General features: G+C 34.7%; 1 pseudogene; it reads right to left on the reverse strand.

Annotated features, from left to right (window-relative positions):
* Positions 1-1140: 1140 nt before the first annotated feature.
* On the reverse strand, positions 1141-17499 carry LOC132546623 (uncharacterized; annotated as a pseudogene).
* Between the last annotated feature and the right edge of the window lie 1040 nt (positions 17500-18539).

An 18539-nucleotide genomic window follows, 5' to 3' on the forward strand; every position in this document is an offset into this window, starting at 1 on the left:
ACTTTGATGAACAGTACAACAATTGAATGTTACCTGTACTAGGCTACTTCTGATCAAAGATTGTACAAAAGACACACAAGTGAATAACTTATATTAATTTTAAAGTAGACTATTTAAAAATATTGCATGGTTAAGAATGTACAACTGTACATTATGTTCTTTTGAATTTAACAGATTTTCTTAACTTGCGAAATTTATTACATTATAGACTAATGTGCCTTCCCATTTAGATTTTGAAATTTCTGTCAATGAATTTTTATGTTCTTCAATTTATATCTGTATTATTCATGACGAGTGCTGGAAGGGCGCAACAGCTGTACGACGAAGTTTAATGCATTGTTTGACTCTACTTTATTTATTTCTAATTATGTTTTTTGACACTATTTGTATAAAATTCTAAATTTTATATTGGAAGGTATGCCACTTGTACATCTTCTTTACAAGGTATAAATGAATGAATAAAAATATTCATAGAATTATATTTCCTGCTCCACATACTGGTCATACAAATCTGAAAATCGGTAGGTATTTAAAAAAATTCCATGTTTCCTGGCTGTGCGGTAGCCTTGGTGTCGTTGACCGCAAGGCTAAATCCTAGACATACTTTTAAATAAGATCCAACGTATTACAAATCATAACACTAGAAAAAGGCTGTAACAATGTTTTTTTTCTTTATTCGTAAAGTGTACGTATGCATTATACGACTACTAAATCACATTTTTGACGTGAAAACAAAATGTCTTTAAACATTGCTGACAACTCGAATTGTTGTGTCATCCTCAAACTTAAATTGACATACGCAGCCGAACTTCCCTACAGATCAGTGTTGAATGGGTAGTCGACGAGGTGTGCCATTCTGAAATAGAAATTAAACCATTGATATATCTTTTAGTCTGAATCGGATTCAACTGGATGACATTTAAAACTGTAAGACTGTCTCAAGTTCCTTAGATAAACCATATATATGTAAAAAGAATCTAAAAAAGAACACCGACAACAAAATCTTTTGTATCTATATTCAAAGGTAATAGCAATTCACGAAATTACACCTTTAAGTTAAACTTTGTAACACAAAGTTGTTTTTTCTTCTTCCTCATATATATTTTGTTTTTCATATAAAACCTGTTGTGTGCTAAGCATCTAATCAAGATATACAAACATTTCTGCTTTAAAGAGTCGGAGTCCTTTGTTGATTCCAGCTATCTCTTTCATATCCTCTTCCGATAGTTGGAAGTCAAACACCTAAAACAGACAGAAAGCAATAATGCTGTATCTCTGTATCCATTTCGTTTAACTGATAGAATGAATTTTGTATTACCAAATATACATATTAAGATAACAATAGAAACGTATCCCAGTCTTCATTAAAAATTACTTCAATAAACAAATATTTATAATTAGATAGCTATAAGTAAAATATACATCTAGTTTCAAATTTCGAATCAAGCTTTCAAACTCCGTTGACAGATTTTAAGATTCTCCATAGACACGTGACAAACATAGCCACGTGACTATATTGGTTGACTATTGGATTGCCAATCGGATATATCATACATATTACGTGGTACTATGCATAGTTTACCACAGCTTTCTCTTCTCACTTTAAAGCTTGCCCAGACAAAAGTTACTACGTTATGTTTACATGATCAGGTAGAATTTATATTACATTTCCATTTTGCTGAATTCTGCTTGGTGTAACGCTTTTAGGGATCACAATGATATTCCTCTGAAGTAAATTCCGTAGGAGGATCTGTAAAAAACGCCAAAAACATATAATATTTTCTGCGTGACAGCACAATTATTATCTATATAAAACACAATGACGCAATACTGCCAATGTAACAGACGACCTTATCTATTTCAATGCCTCTGTATCGAACCAGGGATTCCTGGTTTAATAGCCAAGAGGTCTATCCAGACTAGCATTTTACCTGGGTCATATAACACCGCCAGGAAATATGCACCCCAGTTCCCAGGGATTCTGAAAGTACCGCTACAATGACATTCCCGAGTCCAAATATGGGGCAAACGTAGCGATGTTCTTACGTGTATCATTTGTGGCTTCATTGCCATTCTTACACTCGTTCGATTGAACTGAAGAAAATATCTCTCTAGGTAAGAATACGGTAGTAGTTTACCATGGTAACATCTAATTACTTATGCACTGATACGATATAGTTTTACGTCAGCGCAATGGAAACAAATATTTGAGAAGACAAAAGAGAATACCAAATTTACCTGAGCTGGAGTTTTGCTATATTTTGCTGCAATTTTTGCAACAACAGGGTCATCAAGGAGCACCGGTGTTTCGGTCTTATCTGTTATCCTGCAAAACAAACAAAATTGTAGTAACCGAATCCTGGTTATATTCCCCCCATGCCACTATCAATACTTCAGACACTTATATAAGGTCATATGTGGACGAAACAGATACTATTGGTTGTATATCTATATGGAGTACAGGTAAGATCAATCATAGTATTTATTTATATTGAAACGATTACCCCGCCAATGACTGTGTATACTTGTAATGATTACTCACACCTGTGAAGCTTGCCTTCCGGGGGATCCGATGGGACTGTAAGCCATTATAGGCATACCGTACTTCTTCATGTATTCCTCCAGTTTTGTCTGGGGAAAGTAGGCGTGGCATTCCACCTGACAATAATAAGATTGACACATTTGTATTGTTATTTTCCCTCCTTGTCATCATCAGTCAGTGATACCGAATGACCATCTCTACAAACATTGTATTACAGTTATTTTAGAGATCAATACATCTGACTAGAATCTCTGGCAAAAAAACACCGATTGACTGGTAATTTTTGCGGGTCAAAATCTTCGCGATTTTCGTTTAAAACACTCGAATTATACATTTAAGAATTAAAAATTTGCACTTTGAATGTAAAAGGACGTCTTATACACATATGTCTCATTTCTTCACGTGCTTTGTTTTCTCGATCGATTTTACGCATCGCGAAATTTCGAACATATGCCCCCGCAAAAAATACCAGCTTGCGGTAATCGTTTTATTGTACACATTCCTGTACCTGATTTGTCGCTGGCATTATACGAGCCACTTTTCGAACACGATCCAATTGTGCTGCATTGAAATTTGATATACCAATACTTTTAGTCTTTCCTTGATCGACGAGTTTTTCCATTTCCTGTAAACGTAAATGTATCATCCACATTTTTATGAGTAATGGCAAGCATGGGACATGAAAACAAAAGGAAGGTAGCTGTGATTATTGTCATATATCAATAGTATTTTATACAATATTCACGACGCCATGAAGCAAAATCGGGATTGATTGATAGAATTAGTTTTTTTATGTAAATATCTCAGGAAATGAACGTAATATTCAAGGTCAGACACTATTCTTTAAAAAAATCAGTGAAAATGTCATGATCATGGACTCTGTAGACACTCTGTATCATAATATTATAGCTATCTTTGATATATTTTGTAAGAGTTATCTCTCTTTGATAACATGTATAATTATCAGAAAAGTGCAAGGGGTGATGATATAACAGAGAGGGATTATGTGGAAGTCTTTTAAGACATACTTACCTTCCAAACACCTTCTATATCAACTCTATCTTCAGCGTCTAGGCGGCCATCTTTCATAGGAAAAACATTATTGGGGTCCTCTGGTTTCTGAATTCATTAGAAAAATCATTATATTTGGTACATGAAAACGATTCATTTAAATTGTCGCATAAAATGACAAGTCATGGTGAAAATAGCAAGAAGGCGGCATAACTCGTATTCATTAGAACGTTTTTGCACATTTAAGAAATAATTTAGATTTTTTGTTATTTACTGGTGTGTAAACTGCAGCTTTTTGACAGATATTTTCGCTTTAGCGCGTCATGTTAAAAAATCTGTAAAAAAACTGCAGTTTACACACCAGTAAACAACAAAAAATTAAGATTATTTCTTATATTTACATTTTTTTGGTTTCCTCTTTGAGAATACCGCATTAAAAAATTCCGGTTTCACTTGTTTGGACATTACACGCTTGGGCGAGAATACCCGACATCTGATGGAATAGCCGAACAGTTGGCGGGAACAATTGTCATACACAAGACGTAAGGAAATATAGTTCCACAATATAGCATCATTTATTTGAATTATTTCCTATCTAAATTTACAACTTTTTTTTTCCTTTTATCATTATACTTATATTTATTCAACATTTTTAATTTAATAAAGGTTTATTAAATGTAAGAACTTTGAAGAAAAAAATCACTGCGCATTGACATTAATTGCGTAAGAGTGTTACAGTGATGCGGCCACTTTGAAGAGGAAGATCACGGTTACTAAGTGTGCTTGCTGTCAAGTTACTGAAGGTATTCATACGCGTAAGGTTTACCGAAGTGTAAACGTCAAATTCGTTGGTAGGTCTATATAGAGGATACACACCGGAAATGTAAATATTTATGTTTAATGGTAGTGTGAGATGATAGGCCGTCATTTTATACTATGTTTGGCCGTAACAATCTACATCAATTAATTGAAAATTGTACAAAAGACAAACAAATGAATAGCACATTATAATGATTTAGAGTGAGATACATTAAAGCCAAACATTGAATCGAACTGCATCATAGAGCTGTTTTGTCCATCTTGGACTCGTCAGTGATGCTAAGGGCCTAAAATATCTGAGAGGCCTATAGCCAATAGCTTTGAAGGAAAATTCAAAGTGACCGAAAGACAAGTCAAAATCTAGACGAGAAGGTGCAGCAGCCTCTTAATTAGATAGATTTTATAATTTGCATATATCGGTTAATTTCAGAACAGCATCAAATACATGTGCATAGTCTGAACCGTGTAACTATCCGAATGGATTAAAACATGGTAGGCAGGTTACGGCAAATCTCGGGAAATTAAAGTTCACTAGCAGTGTCGACAATCTGCTATCTTCAAGATTGTACAAAAGACACACCGATTTGCTCTGTGCAGTTAATTTGAACTAATAAGGAAATCTTCATTGATCACGATCTTCGGGCCAGGTGGATGCACTCTGTGGGTTTCAATATCATTGAAAATATGGATTTCTGGAAGGAGTAACTTGTACAAAGAATGGCTGGTGAAATACATATCATAATCTATGTTCTCGGTCAGTCGTTTTTATAGAGATGTAGACTTTCAGTATGTTATACTGTACCTTACATGCCATAGGAGCATGTATCAGGAATAGGTCGACATATGCCAGACGAAGTTTTCTAAGGCTTTCAGACATCGAAAAGGCAACATCGGCTGGTCTGGTGTACATTGAGGCAAGCTTTGAAATGATAACATTTATTATCAATTAATATATGTAGCCTACGCAGAGCAAGTAATTAGATATGTTGAATTCACATATAATTCTATTTTGCTGTATTAAACAAAGTTAAAAAGAATGTGTATGTGACTGTCCTTGATGTCAACAGAAAATGGTCACTCCTAAAACAGGGTACCATTAAATATGTATAAAGTCAATAGTCATTTTCACACTATTTAAGGATTAAGGACATATTTACAGAAAGAAATATCGAAATAATGTGTGGTAAATCACCTTAGTGCAAATGAAAAGTTCCTCCCTTTTCACTTTACCAGCATTTAAGTACTCCTCCAGAACCTCACCAATCGCGTCCTCGTTCAGGTAGTTGTATGCCGTATCAATAAGACGATATCCAGCGTCTAGAGCGGTCCGAACGGCTGTCTTGACTTCCTCTGGCTTGCTCTGAAGAAAAAAGGACTTTTCCTTATTAGTTTGTAGTTTCTTTGAGAATAACTACAATTTACGTAAGATTTATTTTTGTTAAAACCATAACCTGTTAATCGTTAGATAGACACTTTACACGTTTTGGTGTTTACATTTTAGCACAAGACACACAAAGAAATAGAACATTTAGTACATATTAAAATCATATATAAAATAGCCATATATTGATTACGAAATCTGATCAATTTCTTAGTTTTCAATTTTCAATATGGAAATACTATGATAATATTATTAATATTATCCGGCAGATTATGACCCATTTTTTTTTTAAATATTTGACGAAATGTTTATTTAATTCGCATCGAACGAAAACTTAAAAAAAAAACTATTGATCTCTATGTCCAATGAATTTAATCAAACTAAATGCTCTGATTGGTCCTGGTCTTCAAATAATTAATCATCGTTCAGAACAGGTTTTAAGCTATTAAACACAACAAAAAACATTCAATCAAACCAAAATTCGACTGAAATTATGTGTAAAATATGAAGGAACGAAATATTAACAGGGTGACGGTTAAAAAAATAAGAGGGGGGTAAGACCAGATGTTCCGAAAGAGTCAATGTTTTCTGCTTCATCGACATTACCCGCCATGTGAACTTTGACAACAACAAGTACTTAATGTCACATTTCAAAATAAGAAAAATGTAATCAACGATGGAACCACCAGCCATATTAATGGACATCAAATACGCCCGACTTCAGAAGGTACAAGGTAATTGACTACTTCACTAATTAGATCATTATGACGACCGTTGAATATCCTCATAATGTCATCATACTGCATGTTTCGAACTCAAAGTCGTTAGGTCTCTACATCCTTCAAAAATCATTTCGGGAACCCTTGAATATTGTCGAATTAATCGTTATAAGTACAAATTATAAGTTGGGGATGGAAGAATATTACTATCCCGAAATAGAATTTATAACAGCTGGAGTAATCAAAATCATCATGCTTATCATACAGCCTGTTGGAAAGCCGTCCTTGTTTCGTTGTGGGGAAAAAGACAGAGGTAAGCAGTATATGGAAGAAATTGTCGTATACTTTGATTTCCAAGTCTGATGGTATACATGTAAATATTGCCAATTAATATATTATCTAAAGGCAAGGATTAATCAATATATCTGCAAGTGATAGTGAAATATTTCGCGAGGTCTTCATGGTATGTTTCAATAAGCCCCTGTATACATTCTTACATAAAACAAACAAAACAAAAAAGTCAACCAATACAGGGACACAGTTTGTCCCCTACCCAATATTCAGTTTACTACGTACAACAATGATAAAAAAATTGGTTGAAATAACAATGATAGGACAGTGAAACACATATTAAATCAAATATTTTTGTGGCTATCTATATTTCGCTGTTACCGTTAAACAGACAAGCTAGCAAACTCGACAGTTACCGTACAATCAATAAAGTCTACACCCGTGAACACTACTGATAACACACTTAGCCTGAACCAAACGCGCCTCACAACTGCGCTATTCGGGTAACAGCAAGTAGGTATTATCACCACGTGTACTGAGATAAATCCAATTAGTATAGACTGTAATATTTCCTATTATTGTTTATAACAATAGTTTAATAATCATTTTTGGGTTAGTGGTCTAAATTATATTTTCACAGGAGTAATAAAAGCCCACACAAACTATGTATAGGCAGAGCTGTTTTTTTATGAATTGATTTTTACAACCCTAATGTAGCACTCAAAAACAGAATGACAAAATATTTGCATTGTGAGTAGCCATTCTTATTTCTAACGAGACTATTTAAATGATACAGCAAAACTAACAATTCATTCCGTAACTGTTTTTCTTTTTTATGAAAGTTTGTACATTAATTATAAACTATGGTTCCAAAGGAACGTCATAGGACACGCACGAACAAATCAATCCATGCAGTACACAATATCACCTATTACAGAACAAGATATATTGTAATATGTGTTCAACATATACATATACTAACCTGCCAAGTCCCAAGTCCAAAAAGTGGCATTTTCTTGCCATTGTTCAAAGTTACGTCTAAGGTTGAAATCGACATGACGCTCTGCAGTTCGTAACGTTAGCAATTACTGATTATCAGAGACACTGCTGTACGTAAAGAGAGTGGACCTAACGGCAAGAGAGTTCAGCTTATATAGACGTGAATATCTAGACCACAAGGTCACCGGGGTGAATCTAGGGTATTCGTTGTGTGACTCAGTCTGATATTTGATCCGTTGATAATGTTTACTTTCTGATGAAATACAAACTATTCCTGTCATGTCTCAATTTTAAAGTCGATCTGATCAAAGTCCTGTTGTGTATAATGACATTAGAAGTGTTACTTCACGAAGCAGCACTCACAAATTCTTTGCCACTACTTTTATTATAATGTCCAAAGCAGCACTCACAAAGTCCTTCCAACTTCTACTTTTATGATGTCCAAAGCAGCATTCACGAACTCCCTACCACTACTTTTACAATGATGTCCAAAGCAGCATTCACGAACTCCCTACCACTACTTTTACAATGATGTCCAAAGCAGCACTCACGAACTCCGTCCTATGATGATGGTTTACATAACAAATCTTTCTAGATACTATTATTTTCAAAAATATCTTTAAAATGATTTGCCTTAAGTGTTACTTTATTGCACTTATATCAAATACCAAAATTACTGTTATAGATCAAGAATTCAAGAAGACGGCAAAAATATTGGTCGAAATTAAAACATATTTCACTTACGAATCTACAAACGTATAAATGAGCTACATGTAGATGTTGATTTTTCAAACATGACTCCAAACAAAAACCCTGCTGTCATAATATTAGATTAATTAATGGTACGTATCACGCAATGTCCAAGGAAATTGACCACAGATACCAATTGTATGCAACAGGTGAAGGTTCTCATCTGTAAGTTCCTCTCTTATAAGTGCAGCAGCGTGTTACTTAAATAATACACCTTTCTTCATTCAGTTACCTGATAATGATTCCATATTGTTTCAATAAAGCATGTGTTATTGATTTGATTTGGCGCTCGATTATATCGAAGACAATCGTGACAAAATCGCAATTGTGTGCTATGGCTCTTCTTGTCTCAGAAAGTTAAAAATAATATGACGTAAGAATAAAAAAAATATTTCAAAAGTCTATATTAGTAACTTTGCTGTGCTCTTAATCTGATACAGGCTGATATTATATTGTCAAAAACTGATCTGAAATCAATCACATCTGTTGCAATCAATTGAAATTGGCAGCGTGTAGGAATATCCTTCTTAAATAGGCACACTGCATAGAGGTGAATGTTCTCTCTTGGCTTTGAACTGGGGATATGTATCTTACTCATTCATTTTTTTTATGAAGGGATTATCCAGTTTGTTTATGGCTGTGATATCCTGAAAATGGATAAAATGTTTCAGTACGTCAGAGAGATTCTGAATAACCAATATTAAGTATAAACCATAACAAAGCACTTTCACCTTAAAACATTTCTCTCTCTCTCTCTCTCTCTCTCTCTCTCTCTCTCTCTCTCTCTCTCTCTCTCTCTCTCTCTCTCTCACACACACACACACACACACACACACACACACACACACACACATAACTTTGATTTGACATTCATGCCCTTGATCATACATCATATCGGCAGGATACAAATTTTTCGCAATTGATTGAAAGTTAAATAAAAGAATTTAATAATTATAATTATAATAATTATATTTTGTACAGGACAAATTTTAATCGAGATGTTTCAAATGCTTTCATTTCAAACTACACTAATCTAAAAATTGTGGTATTAAATTTTGCTCTTTACATCCGTTTGACAAATTTTGATTAAAACATTTTACATGGTATCATTACGTATCACAGGATAGGTAACGTATATTGGACGTATGTGAAACAGATCCGCTTCACCAGGTTGGTTTTATTAATTGCGTTGAATTTTAAGTGAAACAGCACCATACATGCAAATGATTCTACCACCACATAGACGACGCCATGACACCAATGTAAGAAAAGCACTAGAGGGATGATATTTAAATGAGTTATTTAAATATGCAAATTCGATTTTCCCGATATTTCCAATTTACGCTTGATCAAGAATTCCTTCGATTATTTAAGTAATCAACACGGATATGATCAGTTTTTAAATGATCGGGTGATTGGAACATCGCGAAATTCAGATTTACGTATGACCTTTTCAGTTTTTACGAAAGGCTTTTCCATCGCAACACAGTTAAATGTGTATTTGTTTATTTTTCATTCAATTATATGTGACAGGCCAGAAATCATTGTGGAATTCCAAGATGAGCTTTTGTAACGATTATACATAGTTTATAGAAAACGTGAAACGCACACTGGGGCTGTAATACAGGTTATCTATCTTGTGACATTTAACGTTCATTTACAGAAAAACACTAGAGAATCGATACTTTGTTTCCTCAATAAAAGATTAGACTTGTGTAGTGTATATTATTTGGTATTTTATAGTGTAAGAGTAAGGTAGCAGGGTTAAATAATGTGGCGATATTTGATCTCTCTCTCTCTCTCTCTCTCTCTCTCTCTCTCTCTCTCTCTCTCTCTCTCTCTCTCTCTCTCTCTCTCTTCAGCATATGGAACAGTTAACACAATACTCAATGATTCATCAGCATGGTTATTTAATTTAGAATTTATTTTATCACACATGTTCTACCTTTCTAACCCACAGTTTGAAGGGTATTAGAAACGTCGCATTAACATCAATGTTCATTGGATAAAATTCTAATTTAGTTGGTTTGAATGAAAGGAAATCAGAGTGTGTCAAACAGTCACACCATGCCAAAGGTGAACGGAATGACAACAAAATGTTTCTAAACATCACAGCTGAATGTAGAGAAATCCTTTCCGCTCACCATTGTTGAATGGATAGAACTATCTGTCTTTGCAGCATATTCGAATTGGTAGAAATCCATGTCTGTGCATGTCAATACTGAATGCTAGTAAACAGACATCTTCAAAAATCATCGTGGAATGGGTGATCCTACAGAGAAGCCAAGCTGGAAGAAAAAAAATAACTTTCACGTTGCATTTTGATAAGAGCGTATTTTGATGTTTTCGCGATGGTTAAAATGTTGATAATTTATACCATTCATTAAATGCTTTAACATTGAACCTAACTTGTAATCGAATTGTACAATACATTTTTCTCTGCCGATCTATATTTTATCTAATTCAGGGTTAATGCAATATACATACGCTTCCGTTTTGAAGAATCGTAGTCCTTTGTCAATCCCTGCAATGGCTTTCATATCCTCGGGAGAAAGTCGAACACCTGAAATCACATTACCTTACCGTATCATTAGTTTACAACAGTGATAGTGATTATCGACATTTTTGGCGTGAGATACAGTACAGTTGTTAATTTTTTGCGGCAGTAATACTTCCGTATTTGTCCTCTTCGCTGGAATGTGATTTCGCGCAAATATATGAACTGGTTTCGATATATACTAGCATAACAGATTATTCCTGAGGTTTTCATTCACTGTTAGAGTATTCGTTTGGTATTCAATTTTCACATGGTCTTCCTTGAACGACAAAATAGTGAAATTAAATCCCTCGAAAATATTACCAATTGTACAGTAATTACATGAAATAATCTGTGATCCAAAAATATCAAATGTGATATTCAAAATACGTATGCTTCAGCTTTCTACGGACTAGACTGATAGTCGAAAAAAGCTATGGTAGGTGTCTATTTTGATTATTAAATATAGAACACTTCAATTCCATTGGCTGATTTAGAAATCTTTATGAAAAAATGTATTCTCTCAATATAAATGGAAATTATTAAACAGCTTTATTTTCCAATATATTTATCTCATAATTTGCTTACTAACGTGACTAATTATAAAGCTAAGAACGCTCTTGTCAAGTATACCATTCAAGATCATTGAAAAACTGTGCTCTTTTCTCTTTGTTTTTCTCGCATTTCTTGGTAAAAAATAGAATTTATCTTACATTTCCATTTTGTTGAATTCTGCTGGGCTTAACACTCTTTGAAATGACTATTAAACTCCGTTGTAGTAAGTTCCACAGAAGAATCTATGATTAAACAAGAAAAAAAAGTTAATAAGTTAAGTAAGGAATACACTTCTTTAATTCCATTACAGTGTACGAACATGAAACAATCGGATCGAGTGATGTATTAACAGCTATTTTCTACAATTTGTAATTATAACATTTTGATCATGCTAGTCTCTGCAGTAACGATGCAATATGATATTACCTGAGCTGGTGTTTTCTTATATTTAATTGCAAGTTTTGCAATAACAGGATCGTTGAGTTCTAATCCACCTTAGAGTACAAGAATGTTTCATTAAAATGATAATGATAAAGTAAACAAAATTAATCAAAATCATCGAAATCTTCTTGATACAAGTTCTACCCTTTGTTTGCACGCTATCATATTAGAATTAGCCAACATCTTTCAGCAAAAGAAGTAGATCATGTCTGAAGGACGACTAGCTTTTGCATTTTTTTTTTTTTTTTTTGGCAAAAAACTCCGTCTCTTTATATAGAGCTCTGGTTAATGATATTAATTAACTTTGATAGTTACAATTTTATAACAGAGTAAACATGTGTAAGTATCAGTTTTACAATTACAATAACTGTACGACATTCAGACATTAAAGTGATCTAGTAAATGACATTTTATGCTCTCTTTCCGAAAGCATCTAACCTTAACAATGATTATTTTGTTTTTACAATTCTCGATGACCGGACTAAAGATAGATGGTTCAGGTTTTTATTGACGTCTGAAGAAAGCATACGCTGAAATCCTATTCTTAATAAGATTTCCAGTGACCACGAAACGTTAAAATAAACACTCACACCTGAGAGGTTGCCGTTCCTGGTGACCCGATAGGGCTATAGGCCATGGTAGGCATGTTGTACTTCTTCATATACTCTTCAAGTTTTGTCTGGGGGAAATAGGAGTGACACTCTACCTGGCAACAAAGAATCATGGTAACCACGTGCTAATCGTAACACAGCACTACATATGTTGATTTTCTTACACTGCTATTTAAACAAGTTTATGTGTTATTGATTATTTTGGATAGTTATACTTAAGTTACACCAAAAGATATCCAGGGAAGTTCAATAGACTTGCAGATTTTGTTATGTAAGAAGCAATAGGGTGATTTACTTGTATCGTTACTAATATTTACCTGATTTGTGACTGGTATAGTGCGCGCAACCTTTTGGATTCGTTCCAACTGAGCTGCGTTAAAATTTGATAAGCCAATACTTTTAGTTTTGCCTTGATCGACAAGTTTTTCCATTTCCTTAAAATAACAAAGACAGAATTGTCAAGTCAGTGAAAAAAAATTGTGACATTTTTTCAAAAACCTTTTTTACACAGGACGAATTCCTTGAAACTGCGATATATAATTCGAGTTCAAATCTGGATATCATTGAGTACACACTCTACATTGTAAAAGTAATACAAACTTTCCAAACGCCTTCCAGATCCACCCTCTCTTCCGCGTCGAGTTTGCCATCTTTCATTGGGAAAACATCATTTGGATTAGTAGGTTTCTGAATTTATATCAAACGATATATGTCAAGGACAAAGTAACATATCTTTATAAGTGAACACACACTTGTATGTGTATTGTTGGAATAAGATTATAAACGTTGCATTGAATACATTCCTTTAACGTATTTTCCAAACCTTTATTGATGTGAAACCCCGAAAGTAAAGCGTGTATTTATAAATTAATAATATCTCAATCACCATAGTCTATCCGGAATGTTTTCCCACTCCAACGGAAACTCCTTCACTATATTTTGAGATTGCTGTTACCAACTTCTACCCATTCCAAGACAAATACCAACTACTGTCCACTCCAGGACAACTGTTTCACTTTCACTCACTCCAGGACAACTACCCACTACTGCCCACTCAAGAACACCTATCTCACCTTCACTAACTCCAGGACAACTACCCACTACTGCCCACTCCAGAACACCTATCTCACTTTCACTCACTCCAGGACAACTACCCACTACTGCCCACTCCAGAACACATATCTCACTTTCACTCACTCCAGGACAACTACCCACTACTGCCCACTCCAAGACAACTATCTCATTTTACTCACTCCAGGACAACTACCCACTACTGTCCACTCCAGGACAACTATTTCACTTTCACTCACTCCAGGACAACTACCCACTACTACCCACTCAAGAACACATATCTCACCTTCACTCACTCCAGGACAACTACCCACTACTGCCCACTCCAGAACACATATCTCACTTTCACTCACTCCAGGACAACTACCCACTACTGCCCACTCCAGAACACCTATCTCACTTTCACTCACTCTAGGACAACTATCCACTACTGCCCACTCCAAGACAACTATCTCATTTTTACTCACTCCAGGACAACTACCCACTACTGCCCACTCCAAGACAACTATCTCACTTTTACTCACTCCAGGACAACTACCCAATACTACCCACTCCAGAACACCTATCTCACTTTCACTCACTCCAGGACAACTACCGACTACTACCCACTCCAGAACATCTATCTCACTTTCACTCCAGACAACTACCCACTACTGCCCACTCCAGAACACCTATCTCACTTTCACTCACTCTAGGACAACTATCCACTACTGCCCACTCCAAGACAACTATCTCACTTTTACTCAATCCAGGATAACTAATTCACCACTACTCATTCTATGACAATTATCCACTACTTACCCATCCTGGGATAACTATCTACTATTAACAACTTCAAGACAAGTACCCAATGCTACCAACCCCAGGACAATTACACCACTACTGCCGACTACAGGACAACTATCCGCTACTTCCTAGTCCAAGAATAATTACTCACTCTGAGACAACCATCCTATCCAAGACAACTACTCATTCTAGGACGAGTACCTAATGCTACCAGCCCCAGGACAACTACCCACTGCTACCGACTACAGTACAGCTGCAAAGTACTTCATACTCCAACAAAACTAGAAACTCCAAGACACATCACTGTAATTCAACCATCCTCTCCAAAACAACTACTCATTTTAGGACAAGAACCCAATGCTACCAGCCCCAGGACAACTACCCACTGCTTCATAAGTATTCACTACTACCAACCCCAAGGCAACTACTTATTCCATTACAACTATCCTCGCAAAGACAAATATCCATTCCAGCACAACTATACACTACTAACAACTCTACCACCCACTTCGAACGCAGCATCACATCTCCTTCATTTCTTTAGTATCTAAGACAATGTTCAATATCATGGACTATAAAAAGCTATCTATATCATGTGTTTATACTTGTATTGTATATCAACAAATGTAAGGTATGCATTTTATATCAATGCTAATGTATGTAATGTTTATCAAGAAAATAATGTAAAATTATATGTGACGTGTCAAGAAATGTTACATTATTCTACAGTATGCATCGTATAATCATATGCTATGTGTATTATGAAATGTGATATTTTTGGATGTATTTCATGGCGGAAGCAAATGTGAAATATACATCATAAAGTGTATTGCGATTATCATATCAAATTCTTAATTTAAAGGAACACTCAGGTAATCGATAATAAAAGTGAAAACAAAAAACAAGTACCATGTAAATAAAATGGGGTGAAATAGATGGTAAATATGTAACTAGATATAATTCGTTTGATTTTTATCTTCTTAAAACAACACCTGTCTTTGCCTTATAACACTAAGGCATATCGGATTCCTCTTATAACCCAACACTTAAACCTTACTTTTGTATTTAAGTTTTCTTAAACAAAGTGATAGAAAATAAGATCATCACAAAAGCAATGTAAATAGAATGTCCCTTGGGAAGGTGTATGGGTTTAGATTGTTTACATAGAATGCATATATAATAAGTGACTTTACAATGCAAATAGTCACCTGTGTCACTTTGAAAACACAACACTGTTAATTATACGGGTATATAATTATACAGCGTGTACCAGATAAATCTACATGTGCCTTACAACTTATTAATCATTCATTCCTCAATTTATATCTACCATCAAAAGATCGAACATCTATTCAATAGAACCTCATACATCGTGCCCAAATATGAGCGATAACAAATTTCGTCCAGTGTTCTTATCGTGCAGACATCGTGTGGTCATCGTGCATACATCAAATGCTCATCGTGCAGAAAACAGCATGCCTTCATCCTGCAGGCAACGTTCACAATTCACACATCCTACCAATGCACAAAGAATTCTGAAGGAGAAAACATTATCTCCCTTCCACTGTAAACTTACCTTACAAGCCATGGGTGTGTGAATAAGGTATAAATCCACATAAGACAACTTGAGTTTCCTTAGACTCTTGGACATCGATAACGCAACATCTACAGGTCTGGTGTAAATTGTACCAACCTTTAAAAAGAATATAAGCATTAGAACTTCTGTATATGTTAGAAGCAACGTCTTTTATCATCTTCAAACGTGCGATTTAAACTAATGTTAAAGGAATACGTGTTTATTTGCAAATATAATGGCGTTGATTATGGTAAGAATGAAAATAGAAATTATTAAAAGGGAATAAGTATCAAATTGCCAATCTATTGAACACATTATCTATTAGACAAAGAATACAGAAATAAGGAACACAGTACTGATGTAAAACTACTGACAACCTTGGTACAGACAAAAATATCCTCCCTTTTCACTTTGCCAGCTTTGAAGTAATCCTCCAGAGCCTCACCAATTGCGTCCTCGTTCAGGTAGTTGTATGCCGTATCAATAAGACGATACCCAGCATCTAGAGCGGTCCAAACGGCTGTTTTAACTTCCTATGGCGTACTCTGAAGGGATATGTATTCTTTATTAGTTTGAAGTTTCTTAGTTAATGATTACCATTTATCAGGAGGCTATACTAAAGTAAGAAAGAAGATGCTTCACGGTCGTCGGTATATATGTAGATGATTTTATCACCAGATAACAAAATGGTTTCGTATTCCATAAATTAATGTGTAAATGCCAATTGTTTCGACTAGCTTAGATACCAGCACAAATCCATTAAGGTGATGATGGTACATAGTTCCTTTACATGTACATTAACAATATCAGGGAAAGTTAACTATAAATTAAATGTGTCAAAGAAATAAGGTATTTGCTATTTTTGAAATGGTCCTAAACGTATTTGTACATTTTGTATAAATAGCTTACTCACACAATTGAATATTTTAGGAACAAAATTTAAAAGGAGAGAGAGAGAGAGGGGACAGGGCTTGATGTTTTTAAATACGCCTCTCCAGTTCATCCCACAGATGCTCAATGGGGCTATAAAAGGGTCATTCCGGAGGCTGAACGTCGTTTGCCGTGAGAATATCACGACAGAATCTGACAACATGCGGTCGAACGTTGTATTGCTGGAAAATTAGGTTATGACGTCTGAGAAGTAGAGGGACATGTGGTTGGGGATCTGGTCTCTGAACATTGCACCCGTGATTAAACTATTGTGTTACAAATTATAGATATATACTTTACCATTGTTTTTTTTTATATAACTCTTCATAGATTCAAACCACGAAAACATACATCGATACACTGACGTTGTGTTTCTTTTGTTTGATCTGACAAGATATGTACTTACCTGCCATGTGCCAAGCCCAAAAAGTGCCATCTTCTTGCCATTATTTAAAGTAATACACGTGTTTGAAATCGACATTGATGATGTGAGGTTTTATGTTGCTTCAAACAAACGGGTTTACAAGAAAGTGTTTATTACCAGAACTTAAACAGATCCAGTACGAGTATGTGAATATTTGATTCCCATAATATATGCCCAGGAATGGATTTACACACAGCCCGTTAAACTGCGCCGTGATAGTTCCATGATCAATAAGAATATGTGAATATCTAGAACGACGCATGATAACAACGTTACTAGAACACAATTTAGGTCGTTCACGTAAATGTTTTACAACAATCATGAAATTTTCTAGTCTGATGAAATATCAGAACCAACACACCCAATGACAAAATTTCCGGAAGTTCTTTCTCTTTCAAGGTGTACTTGACCAGCACTTGACTTGGCACAGAAACCATCTTTTCATAAGAAATAAAACAAAATCCCACTTTTTTTTTATTTCCAATATTGCAGCAACAAACATACTTATATACTAAAACAGCACACATGGTTAAGAGAAAACATTTTATCATGACTAGTGTACAGCGTATCTCAGTATGGTCATATTAATTGTCATGTGCAATTTAAAGAGGTGATTTATCATGTGAATATTAATTGTCTATTTTTTGCTAGTATATTTCACGTAGAATCATACCGGTTGATATTCCAGACCCTAATGTTATTACAATATGATATACTTTTTGTTCTAACTTGTGTTCAACAATTATTTATTAAATACCCATGTGTATGAAGACCTAATGTAGGAATTCCCGGAAAAAGATCGAAATGTAAGATGGAAATTTCCATTTGTTAAATATCATATCAACTTTACTGAATTGTCTGTTCTTGTTGTCTTACTTCGATCCAATTTATCAGCTTCACTTTTACGATGCACAGTTACATGTTTATTTTGAATTTATAGAAATCGCTTATGATATAACAGAATATGATTTTTTTTAAAACTAAGCAAAAAAAAAAAAATAATAATAATAAAAAAATACGATTTATCTAATAACTGCGACATGCCAGTATGTTTTTGTCTCCACATCTCGCATGCTGGTTCGTCATGTCGTTTGATC

Source organism: Ylistrum balloti, unplaced genomic scaffold, assembly GCF_031769215.1.
Source record: "Ylistrum balloti isolate Yb309-2 unplaced genomic scaffold, AGI_CSIRO_Ybal_v1 Utg369898, whole genome shotgun sequence".
NCBI lineage: Eukaryota > Metazoa > Mollusca > Bivalvia > Pectinida > Pectinidae > Ylistrum > Ylistrum balloti.